The following is a 12,298-nucleotide window of genomic DNA, read 5'->3' as shown; positions in this document are numbered from 1 at the left end:
ACATAACAAGAACAAATCTTGTTATAAAAATTCAATAATTCGAAATCTAGCTATCTTTGTAGCATAGTAGATGCAGTTTTGATGAGTGATTACAAAACTGGGCCCAACTAGCATTGGAGCAAATAGAATTTTGAATGTTTTCCTTGTTAGAATGTAGATTACCTATTTTTATTTAGGCACAAAACAGATTTCAAATGCTTTAAGCTAATTAAAATCCACTTGTCTCCCCTATCAATAATAAATTGAATGATTAATCCATTATTACCTATTATGTTACTGAGAAACATCGTCAAGTATGTTAAAGTGCTAAGATTCACAGCAGTATCAATTCATATTCTTGAAAATCGATAAAATTGACCCGAGTAGTTTGTTAGTTGCTAAAAAATTAGATTATATGCTCTATTCTTCCTTCGGGATCTACACAATCCAAATATTTTCTAACATCTCTGGGTCCAATTATCTGACCAGGTAGGAAACCGTACCATACATCCACTGACTAAAGACTATGATGATATATCTCACCACAAAATACGTATCAGTAATTGAGAGTCGTCAGTTATCATATTTAGCAGTGAATTGCAATAACCTGACCTTTTATCGTAATCTCTATTATTTCAAGCAAACAGTTTACCTCCAGTCTCTGAAGTTGATACCTAGGTTATGAGTAGAGGTAGTGTTCAGTATAATCCGTTCCCACAAGCATAATCATGTAAGTTCAAAGGAAAATGAAGATTTTTGAAGGTATCACGGGATTAGATATATTCTTATAATCCCTCATTAACACTGTATACTAGTAGTTTATGTAAATAAATCAAATAGCGTCCACAAGCTTACATAATACTGATTAGTTTAAACTCAAACTTTTACTACTATATCGGTGTGAAACAGAGATTTTATGAAAATCAAGTTTTCCTTATTAGGACATTCGGTACACAAAGTTTTTAGATATCTTCAGAAAGATTCTCTAGATAAATTGGGAGATCTAGCTGGTTACTCCATTTTGCTGCTTCTTCAAATCCACTACTGTTACTTTATGCAGATGAACACTACAACATAATATTTTAATGCAGTTTTCCGAATTAATTTTCCAAAATAACATTGCATTACATCCAAAGCTATTTCATTATCAGTTAATTATGGCCAGTTTTACAGCAATTTTCAGTTGAACTACTTTTCCAAAAAGTTTCACAATCCTTCTAACTACTAGTTACATTGTTATAATTTGATATACCTAGAGTATAAATTGTTATATTGTTGTAGGAAATAGTTCATTGTTTTCAGAAGTCGCTGACTATGTAAAGTGTGGTTTTATAGTATAAAATCAATATCCCTTATGTGAGGTATGAAATAGGATCTGATGCAGAATTTATTTCACAGTTTATATTGTATTGCTAGTTTTTCACTTGTTGAATTGATTTGTTTTTGAATATTCTATTTTAAATACGGAAATATAATTTACATCTTTGGTAATTGGATTGCAAGTCATGTCATGATTATGGTCACCTCTCGTCATAAGACTTTTTTCCATTCTCTAAATAGTTTTGATCAATTTATGATGATGACCTGAATTATTTGGGCAAAAAATACCAGAGAACGGTGTTAACTAAAGGCTACCAATTAATCAAAACACCTACCTTCCGATTATCGCTTTTGCAGCATTATTATTTATCTGAGATAGTTAAATGTGTATCCCTCTTTCTCTGATCTACGATGACATTATAATTCCTTTTGACTGAATAACAGTACATTCTAATATAGTATATTTTCAACTTAATTTTTGGAAGTAACTAGTAATTGCAATATACTGTTTTCCCTGCTTAATTTTGTTGGAAATAAAGCTTGAATGCAAGTAAGAGTCACTGATCTAGGGCACTTGAAAAATTGAAAGATGCAATAACTCCAAAAACTATCTTGATAATTGCAAGAAATATGTTTTATTAAAATGCAATCACTCATTCCACATTTACTTAAGATTACGAAGTGAACTGTCTTTTATTTATTCAAAAGATGTTTGAATTCAGTACTACTGATTCTAAAATTTTTAATAAAAAAACATCTAGCAGATACACTAAAAGATTCAGAAATTATTAGAAATTATAGTAATATCAACAAGGGCAGTATCAAAGGCCAGATGATGCTTTTTAACCCTAAATCGAATCACATAGAAATTTATTGAAGAACGGTCGCTTAATGTTGAGAATTGATCAAATTGACAGCTGACCCGACCTATCCCAACCTTGACCCTATCCTTACCTTACACCATTTTGTTTTATCTAGAGTCAAAGTTGGTAACCATGATCATGTTAATTTTTAATTTAGATAAATTGGCACGTGACGGTGAAAAAGCGAAATGAAAAGGCGACAGGCAAAAGTGCTCCAATTTGTAATCTCAAGAATTGTTAAGTATTGAGCAATAATTCGACAATTGTTTAGCAAGAGTTTTGTTAATCAAAACAAGTATTGTCAAACGATTAAAATCTTGTATTCAAATCTTGTCGTTACATGCCAAAACATTGTTCATTAACTTTCTTTCACAGAATTGTGAGAATTGTAAATAAACAAATAAGTTGATTTTATATAAAGTCCTGAATATTTTTCTTATTAAAATTGTGAAAGTTAGATACTAATTTTTGTGTACATTGACAGGTACCTTGTCAATGTCCAATAAACTGAACATTTTGTCAACTTTGGACTTCATTTCTCAACAAAGAACCCAAAGCCACTGAAAATAATAAAATTTAACAACTGTTTCCATGCTATCTATTAAGTAAGTGTTCATATTAGGAACATATAACAGGTAAGGTGAATTAGTAATATATTTATAGAGACCTCGGTTAAGACGTAAAGTAGTTCTTGGTCATTCATATTTTCCTTGAGTGGCAACGGTTCACCACAGTAGCCGATAAACAAAAATTAGAAAAAGACATAAATAACCACGTTGTACTGCACTAAATACTCAAACGTTGTACAACTATGAATCTGAAATTATACCGGAGATTTTTTGCCATTAAAGGCATTCTCCATTTTTTCAATAACAGTGAAGTTTTTTGACAGCTCTGGTAAAAATTTTATCTACATACGCCTAATTTTCTCAAAGTATTTCTAGTTATGCTATTGATAATATTGTACACTCTTTCTTGATATGACAGGAAATTCTGCATATATTGAGATTTTTCGTAAATACTAAAATATTTCTGTAGTCATTATACATGTGAACTCTGTGAGGTAGAAGATCTAGTGTTTTCGACATATGTAATTTATATCTTGAAAACCGAAAACCGGTTATTTAGATTGTAACTTACTAAACATGAAGCATCGAGTCCTTTTACGCGGTAGGTCGTATTATAGAAATTGTCACCAGAGGAATTGGTGATAAATGGGAGACACAGTTTTCATAAAAAACAAAGACTCTACTCCATAGGTAAATAGAAAAATGGTACTCCGGAGATCTCTTCGCAGAATGAGAAATTTGCAATAACATTGAAATATTGATAAAATGAGAATAGAAGAAAAAATACTTGCAGCTAGAAATGAGTCATTAAGAAGTAGAGGATTTATTTGGTATTTGGAAAACTGTCTGTTATTGATTCATTACTAGTTTGGAAATTTCCTCTATAAAAATCTCTAATAATAAAATATTTGAATTCAAAAATAATGTCACGTAATTAAGCTTATATGGCCTTCTTCTACAGCAACGTTTATAATACCTGGCAAAAATTTTTAAAATTTTCACCGAAAATCAATACATGTTGGGATCCGTACCTGCAAAATAGCCTTTAGAAAAGAATCCTTGGAAACGATAATGGTGTCAATGAGAGAAGACAGCTATTTAGTACGAAAACGAGAGTAGCCGAGTTACTGAAGATGTTACACGACTTGAGCTTCGTGTAATAGATCACATCGCAAAAAAAGTCATCCATGAAACATTAAAAATGTTGGAAGCTTCTCCGAAAATATTGCTTCAGATATCGCTAGATAATTTCCAACGACAGAAAGCGTTGGCAAATATATTCTAGTTGCTATGGATTATTTCATGAAGTGCGTGGAAATTTACGCGACCTCAAAACAAGAAGTCACGACTGTTGCGGCAGTATTGGTTAAAGACTATATAAACCGATTTGGTATGATCTTGGAAGTCCACAGCGAGCAAGGATGAAATTTCGAAAGCCATGTGCTCCAGGAAACCTCTGAGAAGCTGAAAATGGAGAAGTTTAGCACTGCATCACATCCACCGTCAGATTGAATCGTCAAGAGAATGAACAGGACCATTGGAAGATACCTATCCCAAGTTTCCAGTTACAAGAGAGATTAAAGTCAGTATCTATTAGTATTTGTCATGGCTTATTGATCTGCCATCCATGAGTCCAACAGTTAATTACCCTCGAAAATCCTGTTTGGACGTGACTTAGAATTTGGCAGTTGGCCTGGAGAAGATCTAGTGGGAGAAAATTATGTGATCTAATTAAGAAAAAGAATGAACGTTGTAAACGAATTGGTTCGCTCATATCTTCAAGGTGCCAACGACAGAATGAAAATATCTACTATACACACAACTACTGACGGCGCTTTAAAAGAAGGGTATGTATATAAAGTTTGATTCTACAACTGAACGAGGTGAAAAGTATGTCCATCAAAAAAAAATCGTAGGAAGGTCCACATTTAATTAAAAATCAGTGATGTCATCAATCGTATGAAAATGATCCCCAATGGAAAACTGATGTAGTCCGCCAAAAAGGAATAGCGCTATACGAAGGAGATCGTGACCTGGAGAAAGGAGTGCTCGATATCCGAGAAGAGCCTGACCTTGCCTTCAAATATTGTATGGGTACTTAAGAAGATACCGTGAAAGCGGAATAGGGAGCAACTACACAACGAAACGATTCATTCACTCTTCCTCCAATATTAAAAAGGATTGGCAACGGAAAGAAGTTTAGGCTTCCAGTACATCTTCTACCTAATAACCGAAAACAAAAATTTCAAGATCAATTCACCTACAACGAAGTGAGGAAATCCATTCAAATCCAATGTGAAAAAAGGCTATGACTAAGATAGTGAGTAACCAGTTGGATTGGTGACTCATCAGGAGCATAGTAGAGGTGATATTCTAAGATACCGAGGTCCACATATGACCGGAAGAGACAATTAAGTGGAAACGAAAGTATGAAAGTACGATCAGTTCTATTATAGTTATTCTTGGACATATAATGGACATAAAATGGAGTATATTGATAATTTTCGGTTGTGTTGTTGCTAGTTTTTCTGGAGGCTACATAGATAATTTAATCATTAGTAGTACTCACTTTTCACAAAATTAAGCATCAATTGTATTCAATAATGGAGCTATGAGCGAGGTCCGGGTCGTAGAGAGAATGATCAAATACGTCCCAGCCATATTCTTGTATTGAGATTTTCTGTTATATCAGCTGTGAAAAAATTATCATGGAAAAAAAGAGAACCTATGGAAAGTAATCCTAGACGCTCGTTCTGTATTGTGTGGCACGATTTCTTATTAGTCTCTTAGTAAACATATGCATTATTGGGCTTCGTGGCATCTTTCTTGAAACAGTTTTCGAGAGGCTTAAATTCCTTTGGAGACAAGTTTATAAAGGAATTGGGTCGATTCTAGATAATATTTACCATTTATTTGACTTTGTTGGTCTTGTTATTCCACTTTTCTTCTCATTGCCATAACTACATGATGATCTGTCCCTTATTCTAATCCACAGTAGTAAACTCTTACATCTGTTGTGTTCAATTGTGAGTTCTACTTATGCATCACGTAGTCTATAACTGACTTCAAATTCTTGGTTGCATGTTCCCACGTAAACTTATGGATATCCGTATGCGGAGAAAATTAATCCATTATTTTCATTGCTGTAGTTTCGTACATACCTCTTAACCGAACACCATTGTCGTTTATGACGGGTTCACTGTATTTACCTACAATTATACTGTTGTTCTCAGTGCTTATCCTTGCATTCAAGCCTTCTAAGATGAGCATCTCTTTATTCCAATTGATGTTTAACACTACCTTCATAAGCTTTTCATAAAATTGATGTTTTATTTGTGATAAGCATCATCACTGGGTGCATACACGCCCATTCTTATTTGCTCGTCTATTTCTTCCCAACTTCTGATGGACTGTTTCATGTCTTTATGTACGGCTATTGGCACCTCTTTACTTTAGCATCCTTTCGTACTCCGCTATAGAAATGTATGTAATCTCCAATGTAACAGAAATATACATATAGAATTGAAAACGTCCTTGTTGTTTGATTTAAAAATAAATAAATGTTTAGTGTAACAATAGGATATTGCTATACGATATTTTGAGATTCTCGTTAGTCTTATTTTTCAATTACAGTAAAGGAACACCATGCTACACTAAAATAATGATAGAAACATTCATCTACTAAATCATTTGTGTATCACAATAATGTGAAATAATTTCTTAAGCTCAGAACATCGACCTAATTGCCAACCCCATGATTATAACCGAAGCGAGTCACTACTGAGCTCATGATGTTACTTGGTATAAATTTTAGATGAGAGCGTTCTAGAATTCAAATTTGAACGTAAACTTTCAAAGTGCTATTCTTTTTGCTTAGTAAATAAGCGAAAGGTGCGCTGATGTAAACGTTAGTGCTGCATCCACACATTCTAGTGGAATGTTTCATGTTAATAGATACTTATACAAAAGTACTCCAAAATTCTAAATGAGTGTGACTGAAATAACTAAAACTACTTTCAAATATTCCATAAAATTACCACTGTAATTGCCACTCTTAGTTGAAGGATTCATTAGTAGATTTGAACAAACACATGATTTTTAGTAACACAAAATCACAAATGACTCATTGCACTTTCATGGGCTGATAATTATACAGTACATTCAGTTCAAAACAACTTTATGAAGGGTGGGTTACCTGTATTTATTCAGTATCTACTTAGCAAACTTTGCCATCATGTAAATTTATGATATATTACTATCTACCCCTTTGCACGATATACCCCATATATAGCAAGCTATTGCTCTATTCCAAATCTACCAGATAAACCTAATAAAGTCCCTTCAGTATCATCCTACACAAAGACAATAACGGCAGTGAAGGCATGAAGAGGAGGGACCTCAACACGGCGAATCCAGTGGAGGTAGCAGCTCAAGCCTCTGATGTCCATGCAAAGGCAAAGAGTATTTGAACACATGAAATATATTTCATTAGAAAACAATTGAAATAATGTCCGACCTCAAGAACACCAAAGATGTTGCTATCCTTACGGAAACAAAGAAGAAGGGTAGTGGATCAGGAAACTGGGGGTACTAATATCAACTCAATATCGTAGTTGCAATAGCGCTATTCTAATATAGAGACAAATATACCTGGATACAAAAAGTTCATAACCTGAAGTCTATAATAGATTGTTCTCATCGTGGGGCAAAATACAAAATTGAAAATAGACGATGTGAAAGCATGTATAGGACAATCCTGTGGGAGCGCCCACTATGTGTTGAAATCTGAAATCGTATTTTCCCACAAAGAACAACGGAAACAAATTGAAAATATAGAAACAGACATGAACAAGAAACAAATACTATACAATTTAAATAGTTTGTAACATGACTGCGTGAAAGAATTTTACAAAAAACGCCTAGACGCAAAATTCAGGAGTATGATGACAGCTTTACAACACAGAATATAAATATAAATGTATGAAAAACTGCATACATAGACTTGCGGAGAAAGCAACGGGAAGGTACGATGAAAATCGGCAAAATCAAAAACCCTCCTGGTGAGATGACGAAATATACGAGATGATCATAAAAAATGAAAATTTTCGAAAAAAATGAGATCAAATAAGACGAAAGAAATCATATTGCCAATAGAAATAAAAAAGTGGGAACAACACTTCAAGAATCTATCAGCAGAAAACAACCAGAATTTAACATAGATGAAAATACGGGAATAAATATAATTTAATCTCTACTAATGGTCAATAAACCATAAATTGAGGAAGTATATGGATCCCAGAATAACGAAAAATCCCCTGAAACAGCGAATATTCCTACTGATACAATTAAAGTAGAAACAGATACACTACATGAGGAAACTGTTTCAGAAGAAGAGAAAGGAAAATCTCCACAATGTCGACAATTCACAAATAAGGCAGCAGACACTGATGTGAAAACTAAAGAGGAATTGCAGTAACTAGTACAATTAGCAGAATGTACGGCAAAATACTGCAAGCCAATAACGAAAAAGGATCTTGAGGCGGAAAAAAGGCTGGTTTTAGGTCGGCAGTGATCGAAAAAAACTGTATGAGTATAACAGTAAACCTCTTAGCTGTTGACAACGCTAGAAGAAACAAACATCACAAACAGGTTGATAAAAGTAGTTTAACGAACATACGAAAAAAGTATAATGAAAATTGAACCAAACCAGGATTTATCTGATAGATTTAACTCCACGAAAGGTTTAAAACAAAGGCATTGCCTCTTGGCAACGCTGATTAAGATCTACTTGAAGTACTCAAGATAAGGAAGCGAAAATACAGAGGGGGATGGGAATACATCTTAGTGACACCACACTATAAACGCTTTGCTTGGTAGAGGATCAAAAAGTAATAGCTTAGGATCATGATGATTTAAGCTACATGACTCGCAACCTCATAGGAAAGTATAGGAAATGGAGTTTCCAAGTAACACTGAATGTACGTGCACAAGGCATCGACCTGGAGGACAGGAGAGAAATAAGACACTACAAGGAATAGAAGAAATGTAAATAACACAAGATGGAACACTCGACACTGCAATCAAAGTAAGAAATATACACGGTAAAAAAGCTTTATCTATAATGAATGCAATATTATGGGACCAAACAATAACAAAAGCTAGCAAACAACTTCTACGCCAACTTTTTATTTCTAAAAAAAGGAATTTCTCACAAATTGTAAAACCTAAGTACATAGAACCTTATTCAGAGTTGAATCAATTTTCTCAATAGAATTGAATAATTTCACCAAATATCCAAGATATAGTACGTTCAACTACTTTTAAGATCATATAGGATTGGAAATCGTATATAACAGTTTATAACATAATTTCTCTTCTTTCAATATTCGTCTGCATCAGGTATTGAATTATTATTATGTGAACTTTTGTGGTGATAATGATAATGGCCAGTCGATAGTACATTTAAAACTGATATTAACAGAATTGATTATCCAAATGTGGAGATGCTACATCCTGTTCCCATATCCATTTTATTTAATATATAATTGTGGTGTGATAACTAATTCACCTCTCTTATAATGTCTGTATCATTTTTCTAAAAACTTCGCAATACAAGTTTATTGACTTTTTCGTCCCCTCGAATACTTATTTTTTCTAATAAAAATGCAAGATCTGTTCAGAAAAGTTATCAAACTCTGCAATAATTTACTGACAAAATTCCAATCTTTTTTATGACCACCTGTGAGCTCTTGTACCGATAGATTTTTACTACTTAGAGTCAGTTTTTTCACCTCAATTCACCAAATTTATCAACTAACGAGTCTCCGCTACAGGTGAGTACTATAATTTTCTTCTAAGATTATTTTCCTCAAAAATACAATAAAAACTAGTTACTGCTTTCTATGAATAAGAACAATAATAATTTCACATCAAGTTTTCTCAAGCTTCAATCTTTTTCTCACATTGACACAGATATTGAGCTTGTTAAATAATAGTGTATTTGTAAAATGATATTGTTATATTCTAAGCTCATTTGTGGTATGATTTAACATTGCCTTTAGGCGCGACACTAACAATCGCTTTTTTGGACGTTCCTATCCATTTCTACTCACTGTTGACTTTGTTTATAGATCATACTCAAATAGTCTCATATCCAGCGTGTAATTGACGAATCCTTGAAGATCACTTTTCTCCATTTCTTTTTGGCCACTACTGAGAACTTCTGATATCCTGTTCATTTCATCTTATAACAACTTGCGGAGAGAGTTTTGTTAATACTCAACTGATCAGATAAGATTTATATAGATGTGGTTCTTCTCAACAGAAACTTTGTTATAAAAAATATGTAACACGTATATATTTTTGTGAGGGTTTTAATCATTAGGACAAAATATTACATACTCGTATATTACATATTTGTTTTTATTTCACTTCGAAGATTTTGTTTATTTTCTAATGAAGTTTCGTGACGAATCGAACAAAAAAAATCGGCAAGCATAGCTTCCAACTATTTTCCATTGCGTTGCAGCACCTCTCAATGTGCGATATATCCTGATGCAACTTTGTTCATCGAATACCGCTCGAAAATTTTCGGAGTGAAATGAGTGTCTATGAAATTAATTTTAGGTGACTTGTTCTTTGATAATTTCTTTGTAGATTTAAGATTTATTTTTCATAATCTCTCGTATTTTGGACTCCACAAATATACCCACTTTTAATTTCCATATAGCTGATTGGAGGATATTGAGAGCGTTCTTCAGCTTTAGACATGACTATAGTTTTTCATTAGATCCTCATATTCTTGCTTACCAAATTTAATTGTTTTAATCTTGATCCGAAAAGCTAAGCTTTAGATTTTAAAGTCTCATATACTAAATAACATTCAAGAAGCTCAGAAATTATTCAATTGACTAACTTGCTGATATTGTATATTTATATATTCATTTTGATATTTTATTTAGATGATTTTTCATCATCACGCTACTGTTAATACGCAGTGGAAGTACAGGATTGCGATCTTTGTAGATTTTTGTGTTTATTCACCACTTCCTTTGATTTTCCGCTTGAAGGATGTCACACCTTTTTTTAGTCTGTATGACTATTAGATTTTCAATTTTGAAAACACACCAGTTCCTGTTGCATTTCTAGTTACAAGTCATCTGTGAAGATTGAGATTTCTTTTACTCTCATGATGTATACCGCATCCTATTCTTCGCCGGTAGATACGTTTATTCTTATCCTTAATATAAAATCCGCTTTAGTGAATATATAGTCTGAGTTCTGAACTGATAGATCCTCTATTTCTTTTCCTCTTATTTGACCTCTGTAGGATAGTTGTATGTGTACAATTCTTCTGTCTCCAATAGTTATTCTTTCTCAATCAGAGAGTGCTATTTGAGGCTACTCTTTTTATGAACAATTCTTCAGTTTGCATACTCTTTAAGAACAATTTTTCAGTTTGCGGGTTTGGGATTGCTTCTGTACACTTGATTCACATTTTTTTAAAAATGAGGCTCTATAGCTGACGAATAGTTGGAACCTTCCATCATCTACGTCATTTGAGTTTTTGGAATTATATAACTGGCAAGTGAACTGTTTCATATTGTTAAATAGCTCTTGTAGCTGGTCCTCTGGTTTTCTTCGCCAACAGTAGCAAATGCTTGTTGATAGCCATCATTTGTTTAACAAAGTAAAAGGTTTTTTCTTCCCTCAATTAAAGGATGTGGAATTAAAATCACACCCAGTAAATACATGGAAGCGGATAACAATTCACTAAGTCGTCTACAAATTTTAACTATGTCTATGTATCTTTCATTATTTCCTTCAACTATTCCCAATATGCATCTAAATATAAGATTGAGAATTCTTCAATTGTGCCATATTACCCACCATTATAATAATGGTATCAGAGGCTCTGATTGCAATAGTTGACTGTTCTGCGATACTACATACATAATAGATTTTTTTGTATCTGCCTTTCCTATAAAATACAACTTATATTTTTAACAAGACTCGATTGTATCTTGTTATCAACGACTTCATTTTTATCTCAAAACTGTGAACGCTTTGTAACAAGTACTAGACTCAATCGAAAGTTTTGTATATAAAATATTTTCATTTAGTCCACGGGCCCACATATAAGGGATTTCAGTGATTAATAACAGGCTGGAAGTTAATATACAGCTTCGCTTTGATGAGACACACAACTTTTATCATTGGGCCAAATTTTGATAGTGGGAGGAAAAGCGCGATAAGGAGCGAAACAGCTTATAAAAATCAATACTTCGATGAAATCATATAGGATACTGAGAAAAACTTGTAGCATACAAAGTGAGTGGTGCCTTCCGAGTAACCCCCACCATCATGTCAGAATGATGTCTTGAAAGAATTTATTGATTTTTTTGTGGCTTGTAAAAAATATATTTCTTATAAAAAATGCCTTGGCATACAAATGTGTTGGTAATGTTTTTGAAACCTACACTCGAAAATTGTTAAGATTATGTTAATTTTTTTTTTAATATCTGTATGTCACGAAGAATTTATGATTATTCACTTTCTTAATCTAAA

This window comes from Diorhabda sublineata, chromosome 9 (genome assembly GCF_026230105.1).
Source record: "Diorhabda sublineata isolate icDioSubl1.1 chromosome 9, icDioSubl1.1, whole genome shotgun sequence".
Taxonomy (NCBI): Eukaryota; Metazoa; Arthropoda; class Insecta; order Coleoptera; family Chrysomelidae; genus Diorhabda; species Diorhabda sublineata.
Note: the sequence above shows the minus strand (reverse complement) of the source record.